Here is a 13693-nt window from a genome sequence, read left to right on the forward strand (position 1 = left end):
TGTAGAGGAGCTCTCGCCTGTTAGACTGTAGATGTTTTCTAAATGTGCACTAGAAAAGAGTGTATTAGCTAAAAACATATAAAGGAAAAAAAATCCTTAGTTCTTATTAAACAGTGGGCTTGAACATTAATATCTGTCCCACCTCCATTCTGCTTTCTGGTCAGTGAACTAGAAGGTGCTTGGCCTCTGTCTCCTGCCAGGATTTATTTCAGGGTGGGGAAATAAACACCACAACTGCTGCTGAATGCCAGACTTTCAGAAGGGGAAAATTATGTGCAAGACTTGGAGCAATAGTTTTCGTATTTATGAACACTTTTAATACAACAGGAAAAGCCAAAATACGCTTCTTGACGATACTTGAGATTCTTCCTGTTCTCACGTGAGAAAACATTCAAACCCAGAATAAGCTCTTTAAAAGCAGCTATATAGGTGAATAGAAAGTAGATACCGGTAACTTCTCCAATGTGATATCATTTTGTTTTATTTTCCAGGATTGTTTTATTTCTTTTTTTGCTAGGTACAATTTCACAGACAAAGTATGATTGATCAAAAGTCACTGGCCAAAGGGCAGCTAGTGAGGATGCTTGTAAATAAATACATGGAGATACTAGGCCTGCTCTGGAGCACATGCATGATTTCACAGCAAGCAATTCCAGTGGCTTTAAAATAATATATCAGCAAAATTTAGAAGGGTTTGCAGAGAATGGAGGCTGAATACTGTAAGTAAAATAACTTGCAACTGCTTCCAAGGCGAAGGAATGGTAGCTGAGGGGAAAAAAAAAACAACCCAACCAACTGCAGAATAGATTCTGGGGCAACAGACAAACCTTGATTTTTAGGATAGCTATAACTGATTTCTAATTGCTCAAGTGAGCTATAAGAAGGGTCTCTTTCCATTTCCACCTGAAAGCCACAGCTATTCCTGAACCGCATAGTGTAAGCTGCTTGCTTACATCTGCTCTGTCCTGGAAAAGAGAAAAGCAAATTGACCCCCTGGGCATTTAAACCTGTGGGTTTAAGGAATATTTTACTCGAGATTAGACCACTAAGCCATTCCTTCTGGCTGCTTAAACGATTTTATTCTAAGAAGGACACGGGAGTGCAAATATTATTGTTAACGGTACTTGGAGACAGGAACTGTATTTCTATCGCTGGTGAGTTTATCGACCGCTTCATTTTTGAAGGGGTAGCAACGTGTTGGTTAGGAATGCCTTGCGGTTGCCGTGATCTAAGATTTTGGTTATTGCTTTTCTGTTGGATCATTTTTGATCACTAAAAAGTTTTCTTTCCCCCTTGGTTATCGTCTTCTCCCCCAGGTGCTGGGGAAGGTCTAAGGAGCTCAGAAGCTCCACAGGCGAGAGAAGTCCGGGGAGCTTCCCAAGTTGTCCTGATAGGTGCGGATCTGTGTTTAATCTCGCCACAGGCTGGCTACAGCAAATTTGCATGATTTTGTGATATGGAAAAATGTCAATGACCAATTGTTGCATTCATTTCGCTTACCGAAACTGGGATATAAACTCACATTATGGCTAAAAAGCTAAATGGCTGAACTCATAGCATCAATCTTTGCCTTATTCGGTATAAGCATTCAGAGGTAAAGGGAAAGAAAAGGCTTCTGAACCTTGATAAAACTTATCTTTAATTCCTTCAAACATTTTCTTCCTTTTTTTTTTTTTTCCCCTTCCTAGAGCAGCTAGTCTTTTTTGATATCCAAAACACTGGCCACTTGTAAACACTTGGTTTCATATTCATGGTAATATTTTCCAAAAATAATAATATACCGAGGAGAGAAAATAAGCTGCCTCAAGCATGCAGATAATAATTCAGGAACATTTTTCACTATGCAGCAACATATTCCTAAAATACCTTTGCGGCATGCTGCCTTTTGTTTTAAATAATTCTCGATATTTCAGTCATTCGGGTCCTGCTGTTTGCCTGCTGCTGCAGGGTACGATTTGTAATTTGCTGACAACAGGGGGCAGAGTGAGTTTATGTTTTAAAGGAAGAGCAATCACTGTCAGAGGAGTCAATGATTTTTTTTTTTTAATTTTTTTTTTTTTTTTTACAAATGTAAGCCTCATTTTATTGAAAGAGATAATGGCAAGTACTTCTCTGTTTAAATCTGCTGTGCAGAACTTGTGGATGTCTAAGCATTTCAAGGGCTCGGTTGCTATCTTAGATCCTCTTTTATAAAGCAGATAAGGCAGTTAATCTATAAGTTTGTATTTATTTAGGTTGATTCAAAATCTTTTATTAACTGTTTATTTAATTTTAGCCACCCAATATGGCTCTGGCAAGCTCTCAGCATACTTCTGGCTGCCTTGACTGTCTAAAGAGACTTTTGGCAGGGTCCTAGGTCTGGGATTTGCACGCTTTTTCCATCCTAACAAGCATGCTTGAGGCGCCTAACCATACTTAGAAAATAAAAAAGGAACAAACTTCACTTAACCATGAAAGGAGTAGGAAGGGAATCTGTTGCTGCCGTTATTACCTCCGCACGTCTTGATCTAATTTGGACTTTGATGCTGAAGAAGTGGCGACCTGGTTTCTGTTGCGCTTAAAGAAAGGCACGAAAGCATCTTAAACTGTCTTTGTAATTATTACTTTATGTTATTTAAAGGGCTAAAGCACAGATTAGAGGGTATAATTGTAATGTTATTCAAATATTCCTAGTTATCTGATAAGGTAACACGTTGCTTCCGGAACAGACTGCAATCCTAACTTCATATTTTGAAGGCTTTTTCTAAAATTATTAGTTGTTTACTGTGGATTCAGTGTTACTGACCTGAGTTTCATGTTAATACGTATACGAACAATCACCTATAGAAAATACTTGCAGGTCCCATCAGAGCTGAGAATAACAGCTCACAGGTAACTCAGTACTTCATAATACACAGTCTTGAATTTTCTCTCTCTTAATGTTGGACTTGGGTTTCCCAGTACTTCTGATGTATAGAGAGAACATAGACTTCTTTGTTTTTAGCTGACCCCGGCTGAATTATTAGGGGCATTGTTAAGCCAATGGCTAAGGTAGTCTTCATTTAGAGTAGGACATTGGAAATTCCATGTACATTCTTTATATGGAAATGTTTATACAATATAAAGTTCTGCTTAGTAAAGCAACTCTTTTTCATCTGGACAGTCTCTCCATACAATGCATCATGCCAGACAATAGATGAAGTGTTTTAATGGTGGTAAGCAGTGTGCGTGTATATGTGTATATATATCAAAAATATATATTTATATATATTCAACTACATGTGAAATGTCCTTTCATTTCCTGCCTTTTAAGGGGAGATTGTATCGCAGAGCTACCTACCCCCCAGGAGGATGTTTAGCTCTCACATTTGAATGCCTCAGAGCTCATTTTGTGAAATGGGAGGAACAAATTACCTACATGTTATAAACGGACGAATCTATCCCTTAGAAGTTGTAATTAAAATTCTTCTACACGTTGCAAAAAATACAGGGAAATCACTTTGAAATGGTGATAGTGTGTGTAGTAGCTGTTTAAAATACTGCTCCTAATAATAAATTCCTGAAGACAATATTCATCTAATGTCTAAACTTTTGCATGGTCTCTCTGCAGCAGCCGAGATGCAGTGTTTCCCAAAATAAGTTTTAATGTTTCAAATGACTGCAAATAAAAATTGCAAACATCTTTGTTGTTTGTGCTTACAGACATGTGCTCAAAAAAATCTATTCTAAAACTGTTTGTCGTACAGTTGCTTTTAGGGAAGAAAGGAAGACAAAGGCAGCACAACAGAATGCTTTTTCTGTAATATTTATAATTGTCATGTAAGTAATTTAGTCTACATTATATTCCAATATTTCCTTCTCACTTTAAAGGAGAAATGGAAACAGCCTATCCCCCTTACCTACCACATGCGCTGACCAAACGTGGATTCTCTTCATTTAACCGTCAAGTACCCAGCTCTTCGTTTCCCCTCTTATGAGATGGCCGCCTTTCTGCATTCACATCGCCGATGTACACGGCTACTTCAGATGCCACGTGAACCTTCGTTAAATCAGTGCAATGTCCGTTGAGTTGAGTCGTTGCACCAGCTCCTGCAGCTCAGATACGGATAAAAAAGCCATTAATGTATTTGAAATAAATACATGCCGAGGTATCACCGACCTTGGCGTGAATTAGTATGTGCTTAAGGTTTTCCCTGGATAGGAATGCTTCTCTAAAGTAGGCAAAGTTATGTTGCAAGAGACAGCAGTATCTATTCTATAGCTGCAATGACCACAGGCAAGTAAAGCCATACTGGCTATTTAATGCGTAGGTAAGAGCTGCTTGCCCCACAGTTCTCATTCAGTTTTCACTCCAATATTAATTTTGTCTGGGAAGTGGTTTCAAGTTTTATATTGTTTTATTGATCCACTGACACACTGAAAATTCAAAAGTGGCTTAAAGATATATACTGTATTGCATGGTAAGGGTAAACTGTCAGAATTGGTTCTACAGAGCCGTAGCCATTAACTTGTACCCTTGGAGTTCATACTTCCAGCTCTGATCATTTTTAATTCAAAGACAATGCTGCATGAAAAAGTTTCTTATAAAGCATTAATTTGTCGCTAAATATTAACGGATTTAGCTGTGAATTTTTAACGTATGCTATGCCAAAGTATTTCAAAATGCAATGTGTATTTTTGCTTTTGAGATAGAAATGCTAAACGCAACTAGAGGAAAGGGGTGCTTTTGTTTTCAGATGCACAGTGCTGCTGCTCACAGGGTTCCTTCTGAGGAAGACTAGAGAAGTTCTCAGCAACTTCTAGTAGGACTGGGTGAGAATAGCTTTTATTTCTGCTGTTGATCTCTTGATAGTTATAGTCATAGATTTGGTTGCCTGTGTCATTACTTCATGTTGGGGTAACAGTTTGGGTAAGACGTGGTTATGTGTTTGTGAGTTTTAGGTGGATCCATAACTTGCAACGCTGGTGATTTGGCATGGCTGGTTAGTGAGTAAAACTTCTCTGGGCTTCATTTGAGGTTTGTTATTGTGTTGTCTTGTTAAGCTGTAGCTGAATCTGGCTAATACCGCCTTGAAACCAAGCAAGCAAGATGGCACTGTTGTATCATGGTGTTCGAGTGGCCGTCGGGTCCGTCATCACCCGAACAAAAGGAGGAGACGCCTTGCAGTGACACACACACACACGAAAGAATTGTCGCTATACGGAACTGCGAAAAATTGATCTCATCATTGCGACGTGTTTCCTAAAATTAAGTCTGAGCTTTCTTTTTACTGATTTTCCCCCTCAATACTCTTAAGTCAAACAATTTTTACCTTCCTCATGACCTGGATGCCACTTTGTTAGTGATTTCCGTGGTCTTTCTGTAGCGGAGTGTTGGAAGATGTGCCTATCTGCACCTGGGATTTTATCAGAAAATAAGTTGAGGCTTAGGAATAACTTACCAGGGTTGATCTCGCTGTGTGGGCAAACTGGAGAGGCTGAAGGGGGGCGTGGGGGGTGTTTCCACAGCTTCCTTTAGTAGCTTCTGATGAGTTGGCATACTCCTTTCTTGAAAGGAGTAACTATCTTCATCTGGTTTTGTGTCTTACCAGAGCACGTGGCATATATTGTATAATACAAAATGTCTCATCTGTAATGCTGGGCCTTTCTAAAAATACATTTTATTTGAGACAGTGTTTATTGATGCAGGTATAAGTGAAACTCATAGAATCTGTTTTCACAGAATCTCAAAACCAATACTCAGAGTGACTGATTCTGACTTTAATATGTAGGTCTATAAAACAAGAGAAGAAAGCAAACCTTACAGTATTATCTATTCTCTTGTGTGTATCTGCTTAGAAGTCTTTCACAGTCAGCAGGTGGTATATTTTATGCGCTTAATTTTCCCTCGCAATACGAAGGCACCTTGCCACTTCTACAGCAGTAAATGGATGTTGCTGTTGCTCGTGGAAGGCAGTGAATTCACCATTTTCATTTTTACCTTTAAAAAGTCAATATTCATAAAATGAGAGGCAAAAATAATCTGTCGTGATTGCCCAATATGGGCATGTATATTATTTTATCAGCAAAATAAGTGATTTAATTTCAGATAAAAGAAGCACCTGTTTCTCTGTCCCTGTATTGCTGGGCTTCTCCCCCCCCCATTTTTTTTCTTTTCCCCTGCACAGAGGGCCTGAATGCCAACAAAAATAGCCTAGAAGGGTGTTAATGTTCTTCTCCATGAGCTATCAGATCCACGAACATGTTTTATTTGAAATGCCTAAGATTCCCTCATGAAGCTCTCGGGCTGCGATAGGGACTGGAGCACGTACGTGGGTTTCTTTATGCGTCCCAAAGGTAGGTATACGTGTAGTTTATTTTGACCTACTGGTTCTGGGAACGAAGTGAATGGGAGAGCTATGTAAGGCAAAGTCTTAGCAATAGGCCTTCTGTCAAGGGGAGTTCGCTTGCTTTGGAGCTGGACCAGCCATCAGTGTAAACTGCAGCGAGAGCGCAGCGGAGGAAAAAATGCGTCGCCTCTGCCAGATCTGCTGCAACGCAAGGAATATTTCCCCCCTTCTGTGCCTTGCTCCATGTTCTATCTTTTTAACAGCTTAATTTCCTTTTTTTTTTTCAAACATATCTATCACTGAAATGCTTTCCATCATTTCAGGCTATTTTTATCCTCTTATCATAGTTATTTCCTTGGGTAAGTAGTTTCCTGGCGTTGCTGCTGGCGTATGCTGCTGGGAGCTGGAACGCGCAATGCGGTACAGTAGGTACGGGCTGTGTGGGAGATGAGAGGCAGCGCTTCAGCAGTCCTTTTCTTTTTTTTGCCCGCTTCAAATAAAACAGCTCCCACGTCAGCAGAATGGTGCCGTTGAAGGAAGAAAAAAAAAAAAAGAGAAATTAAAAAAACCAAACCCAGAAAACCTACTCAAACTTCATGGATGTAAAATATATTCAAGGAGTCAAAAGGGAGAATAACTAATTTTTCCAGTTTGCCTAGCTGTGCAATCAACTGGGTGCTCTTTGCTAATTTTTTTGGATAGATTTTAATCCCTGCAGCTGAGTTAGACTGACAGTGTCTCTTATCAAAGTACCTGGGGGGAGAAGGTTGGAGGGCGTGGGTGGAGGCTGTAGCCTGGACCTTTGATTTCTGTATTTACAGGTTCTGATATTTTGTCTAACAAAATCAGCGTAAACAGGTGGGGACCGACAATCTCCACGATGCACAGCGGGAGCATGGAAACCATGGTACCTGTTGTTCAAGCTCTCCTACAAGCATGCGATCCCATACACGCCTCTTTATGTGCTGTTTGTTATGGATGTATTTTGACTTGGTCTTTTCAGTGCAATTATTTTGAGGAGTTTTGCATACTATTCCATACACAAGAAAAGTAACTGTTTCCTCACGTACCTTTTTGGGGGTGGTTTTGATCAAGATTCCCTGGGAGCATTTGTTATGCTTTCTTACTATGGTTTACTGAATTTATAATCCCTCGAAAATTAATAGGGGTGTGGAGGAGGGAATTACATGGGGGTGTGTGCACATCACTGGAATGAGCAGTTCTCTAGGTCTTGAAAACCTTTTCTAGAAAATGTCATCGTTTTGCCTAGATTTTATAGAAACTCACTACATTAAGTAGTAGCAGAGGAGACGCCGATTTAAAAGAATGCATATCATATGTCAAACTGCTATGCAAAGGGAAGAAAAATACATAAGCACTTTTTTTAACCTCAAAAAAACCCAAACAACCCAACACTTTGTTAGGGCTTAAACTGACATTGAAATGCATTAGCTATGTGACTTTTTACCATTAAATTGGAGTATTGGCATTTTACTCATTTCTATTACTGGGTCATTTCTTGTGCATGCTATATTAAAAATTTTAAAATTAAAATATTAAAAATACTATTGACTTCCTTAAACACACAGAAGATAACCCAAAGAAATGCTAACTAATAAGCTTCCTTAAGACAGAAGCAAGTTTTTTAGGTCCTCTGTTGTTGAAAAGGACTGCCTTAAAGTGAATGTAGACTCCTATGTAATAGAAGCTTTAATATCGTTGAATTAGAAATCCAACCTTTGTGTTTTAAATCACTCTTGCAGTTATTCAGCCAATCTTGATATTCCTTTTTTTCATCCCCTATGCTTCTAGACAAACAGATGTTCTGGGCCACTTGAAAAAGAGATGGGGCAAATGCTTTTCAGAACTTGTCTGATAGCTTCCTTGGAGCTTCAAGGGATATCATATTTGATAATAAATGCTACCTGTGAAAAATGAGTTACCAAACTGAAAGGTGTGGGTCCAAGTGAGCTAGCAGTGGAGCTGTGAATCTGACAGACGTTAACTTGACTGTGGTTATATTTGAAGGTAATTTGAAATAATTTGGCTGCAGATGGAATTACTTTTGAGAAAAACTAAAAATTAGATCTCTACCATACATTAACTTCAATGAGAACTTTGTTGTTCAGCAAAACATGGTTGTATTGGTGGTGTAGTGAGATACTTCTTCTCCATAATGATTGTCAACCGTATCCGTCTTTAAACTGCGACTTCCATTTTATTACTACCTTATTTTGTAACTTGATGTTGACTTTGGAAACGTTACGTCATTAACCTAACTAAGGTGCTGGTATGATGTTACTGCAGTTCCCCTCTTTTCAGGGTTCAGCCTGATCTATTCCCACAGTGCTAAGAACCCCGTTGCTGTTTGGTTTTTGTTTCTTCCCCTCGATTCATGCCTTTGAGTTATGCCATGCTCCTACTGTTCAAAATTAAGGTTTATAACTCACCTTTATCTTTGATCACAGCATTCTCATCTCCATTTTGTGCTTTTCCTATTGGATTTTTAACAATAGGTTTCACTTACTAATTTTGTCTTCTATTCTTCTAGATATAATAGCCTGTATTACCTGGCTTGACTTAATGAAATAATGGTTGTTACTTAAAAATAACTCTTCATTGCGAATGTCTAGGTATCACTTCTTTGCCTTTAGGCTCACTACCATTTGGTGCCCCCCCCCCTTTTTTTTTTTTGCTTTCCAGTAAGTTAAATGTATTAATATGTTAGAAATGCAAGCCATAACATTGTCTTTGCATGTTTTTGATTGCAATAGGATTATGGCTTTGAAGGATTATTACTTGTAAAATTACTCTGCTGTAATTAGCAGTCACAATTAATTAATGATGAATGTTAGGAGTAAGAGGATCCTTAGTCTACTGTCATGTTCAGCTCACAAAATCTCTGCAGGTAGGTTAGGGTCAAATCTGTTTTTCCTGTTGATCTCTTTCTAGTGCAAGTACCATTAAGGAAAATGAAGGCTTCCTTGTCTCTTGCTGTCTCTCAGGGCTTCGGTAGCACGTAACTGCTTTGGGAACTCAAAGCTTGTATGTTAAATGCTAAACCAGGCACGCCAAACTCTTCTTTGATCAAGCCTTTAGGATATTATGGATCTTTAAAGCAAATGTGCGATACTCAATGGCAAGAAACCACAGTGAGGCTTATTGTTCAAATTACCTTCAATTATTACCTTTTAAAGATTTAATAATTTAAACAATTTTAAGGATTCCATCATTGTGTGTTGAATGACACAACCAAAGCAAGTAGGATTGGGTTTGTGGAGAGCACCAGTGCTGGTGTGCACAATCATCCTCAGAAGAATCTGCAAAAAAGCAGATTCTTCTTTCTAGAAGTTTGTATGTGGATAGGGATGGGTTGAATTGAGCCTGGGATAAAAGATTAGATCCAAGATCTCCCTGAAAACTTTAAAGAAACTTGAGGCTTGCTCTTAAGCCCTAGTCTGAACAGCACAGCTGCAGCCCATCTTTTTCAAAAGCTGTAATATCCTACGGATTTCAGTCTTTCTGTTATTTGGTGAAATTATGCTGTGTATCAGTTTCTTCATCTGAATTTTCCTGCCTTCGTTTGTTACTCCAGGTAAAATAAAGAACTTTTCTAGAAAGGCAGCAAGATGGGTATGGACATAGGTGTGTACAGTGAGGTTGAAAGGGATGTGACTGCTCATGATGTCTGCGTGGCAGACAGAAGGTATTTTCAAAGAAGACAGAACACAACTCCTCAAATCCTGGCAGGACAAAGCAAATCCAGAATTATCTTGATGCCCTTCAGAGCGGACAGCTCAGCACAGTATATTGCACTTGTTTCCTATAAAGTCCCAGCGGAGCACACCCTCTTCCAAAAACACTAGCAACAGGTCAGTTCTAGTGTCGTTATTACATCTAGCTAAATCTGTTCAGTTGGGGTTTTGTTTTCTTTTTTCTTTTAACCACAGATGTTTCATATCCCCATGGTGTTATTAAAGCTGTTTGCATTAGCATTTTGGAAACTGTTTTCAAGCATTTGTACCTGCCCCTAACTACTACTTCATTTGTCCTTTCAAAGCAGACAGCTTTGGCTTGTTCAGGTGCTTCTTACTCGGTTGTGCTTCCCAAAGTGATCAACTTGTTATATAGTTATTTTAAAATCAAACTGGAGGCTTTTCCTTTTCATGTATATCTATAGCTTTTTATTTTTTCTTTCTCTCTTTTTAGTTTGCCTTTTACACTGTGATGCCATTAGCATTATTGAGTTCTATTACAGGAATAGGGGATAAAGTTTGATGCCATTCAAATTAATCAGTGTATTTCATAAAATATGAGAAATTAAATAAATATAATTAAATATTAAAACATGAAATTTTGTGGTGATGAGAAGTGATCAAATAACTTTATCACTGATGGTGAATAAGACATTTTAAAATCTTCAGTCACTTGTTCATGTTTTACATTAATCTAACATAAGACATGATGTTCTAACTTGATGTTTGGTTTAAAACAATAGTGAACATGAGGTTTCTAGGGGCAGATGTAAGCAGCTGGACATGCCAGATCATACCTTCTGGGTAGAAGGAGGCAGGCACAGTAACTTTGGGAGGGAAGATAGCAATGTGGTGTGTGTGTGTAGGTAGGGCCATCGTAGCTTCAATTCTACAAAGCTTTTTTTAAATCAGTTGACTAATACAAGGAAGTAGCCATCAGTAACAGAAGACGTGATTTTGTCCAGTTCACTGAGTGAAGAGAAGCATAGGTGAACTCCCTGTTGAGAGTACTGCCTTCAAGATGTCTTGTTTTCTTTAGTATATTCAATTTGTTGTTCTAAACCAACTATATCATTATTCTTCAGCTACAGGAACTGTCCTACCTCTCGCTTTCCTTGCCTAACATGTCGCTTCCTCATTTCTTCCCTCATTTTCATCTATACAAAGAAAGGATGCATGCCGTGACTTTTGCACTGGCCCTACGTTTCCTTTTGTTTCCATAGGGTTGGGGATGGCCAGAAAGGTAGGCTGCTTTATCTACCACACCCCAGAAATTCATGCTGAAACACAGGTAACCGGGCTTAGTATTCTGCTCTGACATCAGGGTGCTTGAGGATCAGCCTCCATAGGACTATGAATCCCTTTAAAATTCAAATATTAAAGTGTCGCTCACCTTCCAGCCTCTAGGCTGGTTGTGGTTGTCCTTGTTAAACCCTAGACTGACAAATGATTTTTAAACCTCAAAATGCATAGGGAGTCCTCATTCTTTTTAGCATTTGGCTCAATTCCTATGGTATGTATCCACCGATGTTCCTAACTAGGTCAGAAAATGAAGGTTTAGCACTGACATGGTTGGAAGTAAATAAAGTAGGGCCTTTCAGATACTACTTGACTTTTTTTTTTCTTTTCTTTTTCTCCAAGACTTGATCCAGTGCTGCAGTCATGAAGATCATTAGTAGAGAGGGTAAAACGGCTATTTAAGGGTCTGCGTGAACAGGTTTCATCACGTAGTGAATCAGTCTGGGTGTGCTGCAGGGAGATGGCAGACACTTCGGAGCAGAAAATGGAGAGAAAAGCTCTCCCAGCTAGTTACGCTGCTAAATTAAGACTTGTCTCTCCTTCAAGCAGGACAGATCAATCTTAAACAAATTTGAACTAACCACTGAATAAGCTTCCATCTGTAGCAAGAAGTTTGGTTATTACAGAACTTCTCATTGCATTGAGCACCAGATTGCCAGCAACACCCTAGCCCCAGGAGAAATCAAAGACAATTTTGAAATGCTATTGCGTAAGCTGCATCTGAAGATCTGCCCCTTGTTCAATTTGACTAACCTTCAAGTATCAGTGGGATTTCTTTTGTCAGATGACTGAAACCTTTGCTTGTGTGTTTACCTTTTTTACTGATACTTGGGTGCTTTGTCATGTAGACTAGTTTGTATTTCATACCAAAAAGAATTCTCTGTATCCAATATTTGACCTGAAAGTGTTACCAAAGAGAGCTGTTAAACTTATAAATCTATTTCCCAAATGCATCCTACAACTCACAGTGGTCACTCACATTTTCACATCATGAAACATGCCAAGCTAGAGGGTGGTAAGAGTCAAATTAATTAGCAAAACTATGGGGAATCTGGATATTTCTTCCCTTTGTTTTAATTTCAGCATTAATCCCACTTTAAAACTCATGCCAGTGCTTGTAACTAATGGAGGCTGACTTACCAACTTCATCGCTGTTTTGCACTAGCATGTCTCTTTTATCTAGAGCATGAAAAACGAATGACACTTGTTCAAAAGAAAGCTGAGTTACTTGTGCCATGGGGTACCAATTAAAGCAAACACTTTTCAATTTGCTTTGTCAAGTAGGGGCAAAGCAGGGGATGAAGAGAAGAGAGAAGAGGATTCAGCTTTCATTTTGTTGGATACGTTGCCTCAATTCCACCCCAGAAACCTAAACAAATGATGGTACAACCACTGTTTCTCATAAAAACCAGTGAGGAGGAACAGGAGATTTCCAGTTCCATTGATTAGGGATCGAGATGCTTACCCAACATGCGAGAGAACCTGCTTTTGGATCCCCGTCCTCAGGCGATGAGGTATGAACCTGGGAATGGTCCAAGAGCATTCAGATGCAGTATTCAGGATAGGGTTACCTCGACCTCTTATTTTCTACAACTTTGTAAAACAAGCAAAAATCCGAGGTGCTCCTTGGCACGGGAACTTACCGCCTCGCCTCCCGGTGAATGCCGTAGCCAGCAGACACTCGAGTTGCTCGCTACCTTCTGCCCAAAGCCTAGGTAGGAATTTTGTACAAAATGAAATAGTGTCAACAGAAGAGGAGTCACCTTGCCGTGCTGTAAGAGCTAGCGATTGCAACATTCCGCAGGCTTGTGTAAGGATTTGGTTCCAGTAACAGCTTGGGATGAGGCCAGCGGAGGGTTTGAACCATGGTGCTGCTGCGGAGTCCAAAACCACCCCTGGCTCATCTTTCGTTTTCCAGATTTGCCCGTGAAAAAACCATGGGTTTTAATTTATGCTGTTTAGTGTATTCAATTTAAACTCATTACCAGGGATGGTTTAACCAAAATTAGGTTTTAATGGATAATTTGTTTGCTGAATAAAATCGTGCAGCTTTGATAATCGGAATTTTCCAGCAATCATTAGGTAAAATGTTTGTGGCAATGAGAAGGTCTGTGAAGTGACTGAGTGATCCAGTTTGTCTTTCTGGCACTGATACTGGCTCCTGTTTTCCCAGTTACCAGAAAATCTGCAGGTATCACAGCTGCGTTGTATGCCGTGGGGTGAAAGAGCAGCACTACGTATGAGGTTTGCAACTCTAGTCTTTCTATTAAATCCTATTTTAAATGGAGCATATTAGTGCATCGGGGTGTTCTTAACTTCTTAGCACTACAG

At 39.2% G+C, this 13693-nt stretch overlaps 1 protein-coding gene across 1 annotated transcript in view; it reads left to right on the top strand.

Moving 5' to 3' along the window:
* Positions 1–13693, top strand: part of NAV2 (neuron navigator 2) — a 416926-nt gene that overhangs the window by 104309 nt on the left and 298924 nt on the right. The window lies entirely within an intron of this gene.

This window comes from Haliaeetus leucocephalus, unplaced genomic scaffold, assembly GCF_000737465.1.
Source record: "Haliaeetus leucocephalus isolate CR32 unplaced genomic scaffold, Haliaeetus_leucocephalus-4.0 Scaffold173, whole genome shotgun sequence".
NCBI lineage: Eukaryota > Metazoa > Chordata > Aves > Accipitriformes > Accipitridae > Haliaeetus > Haliaeetus leucocephalus.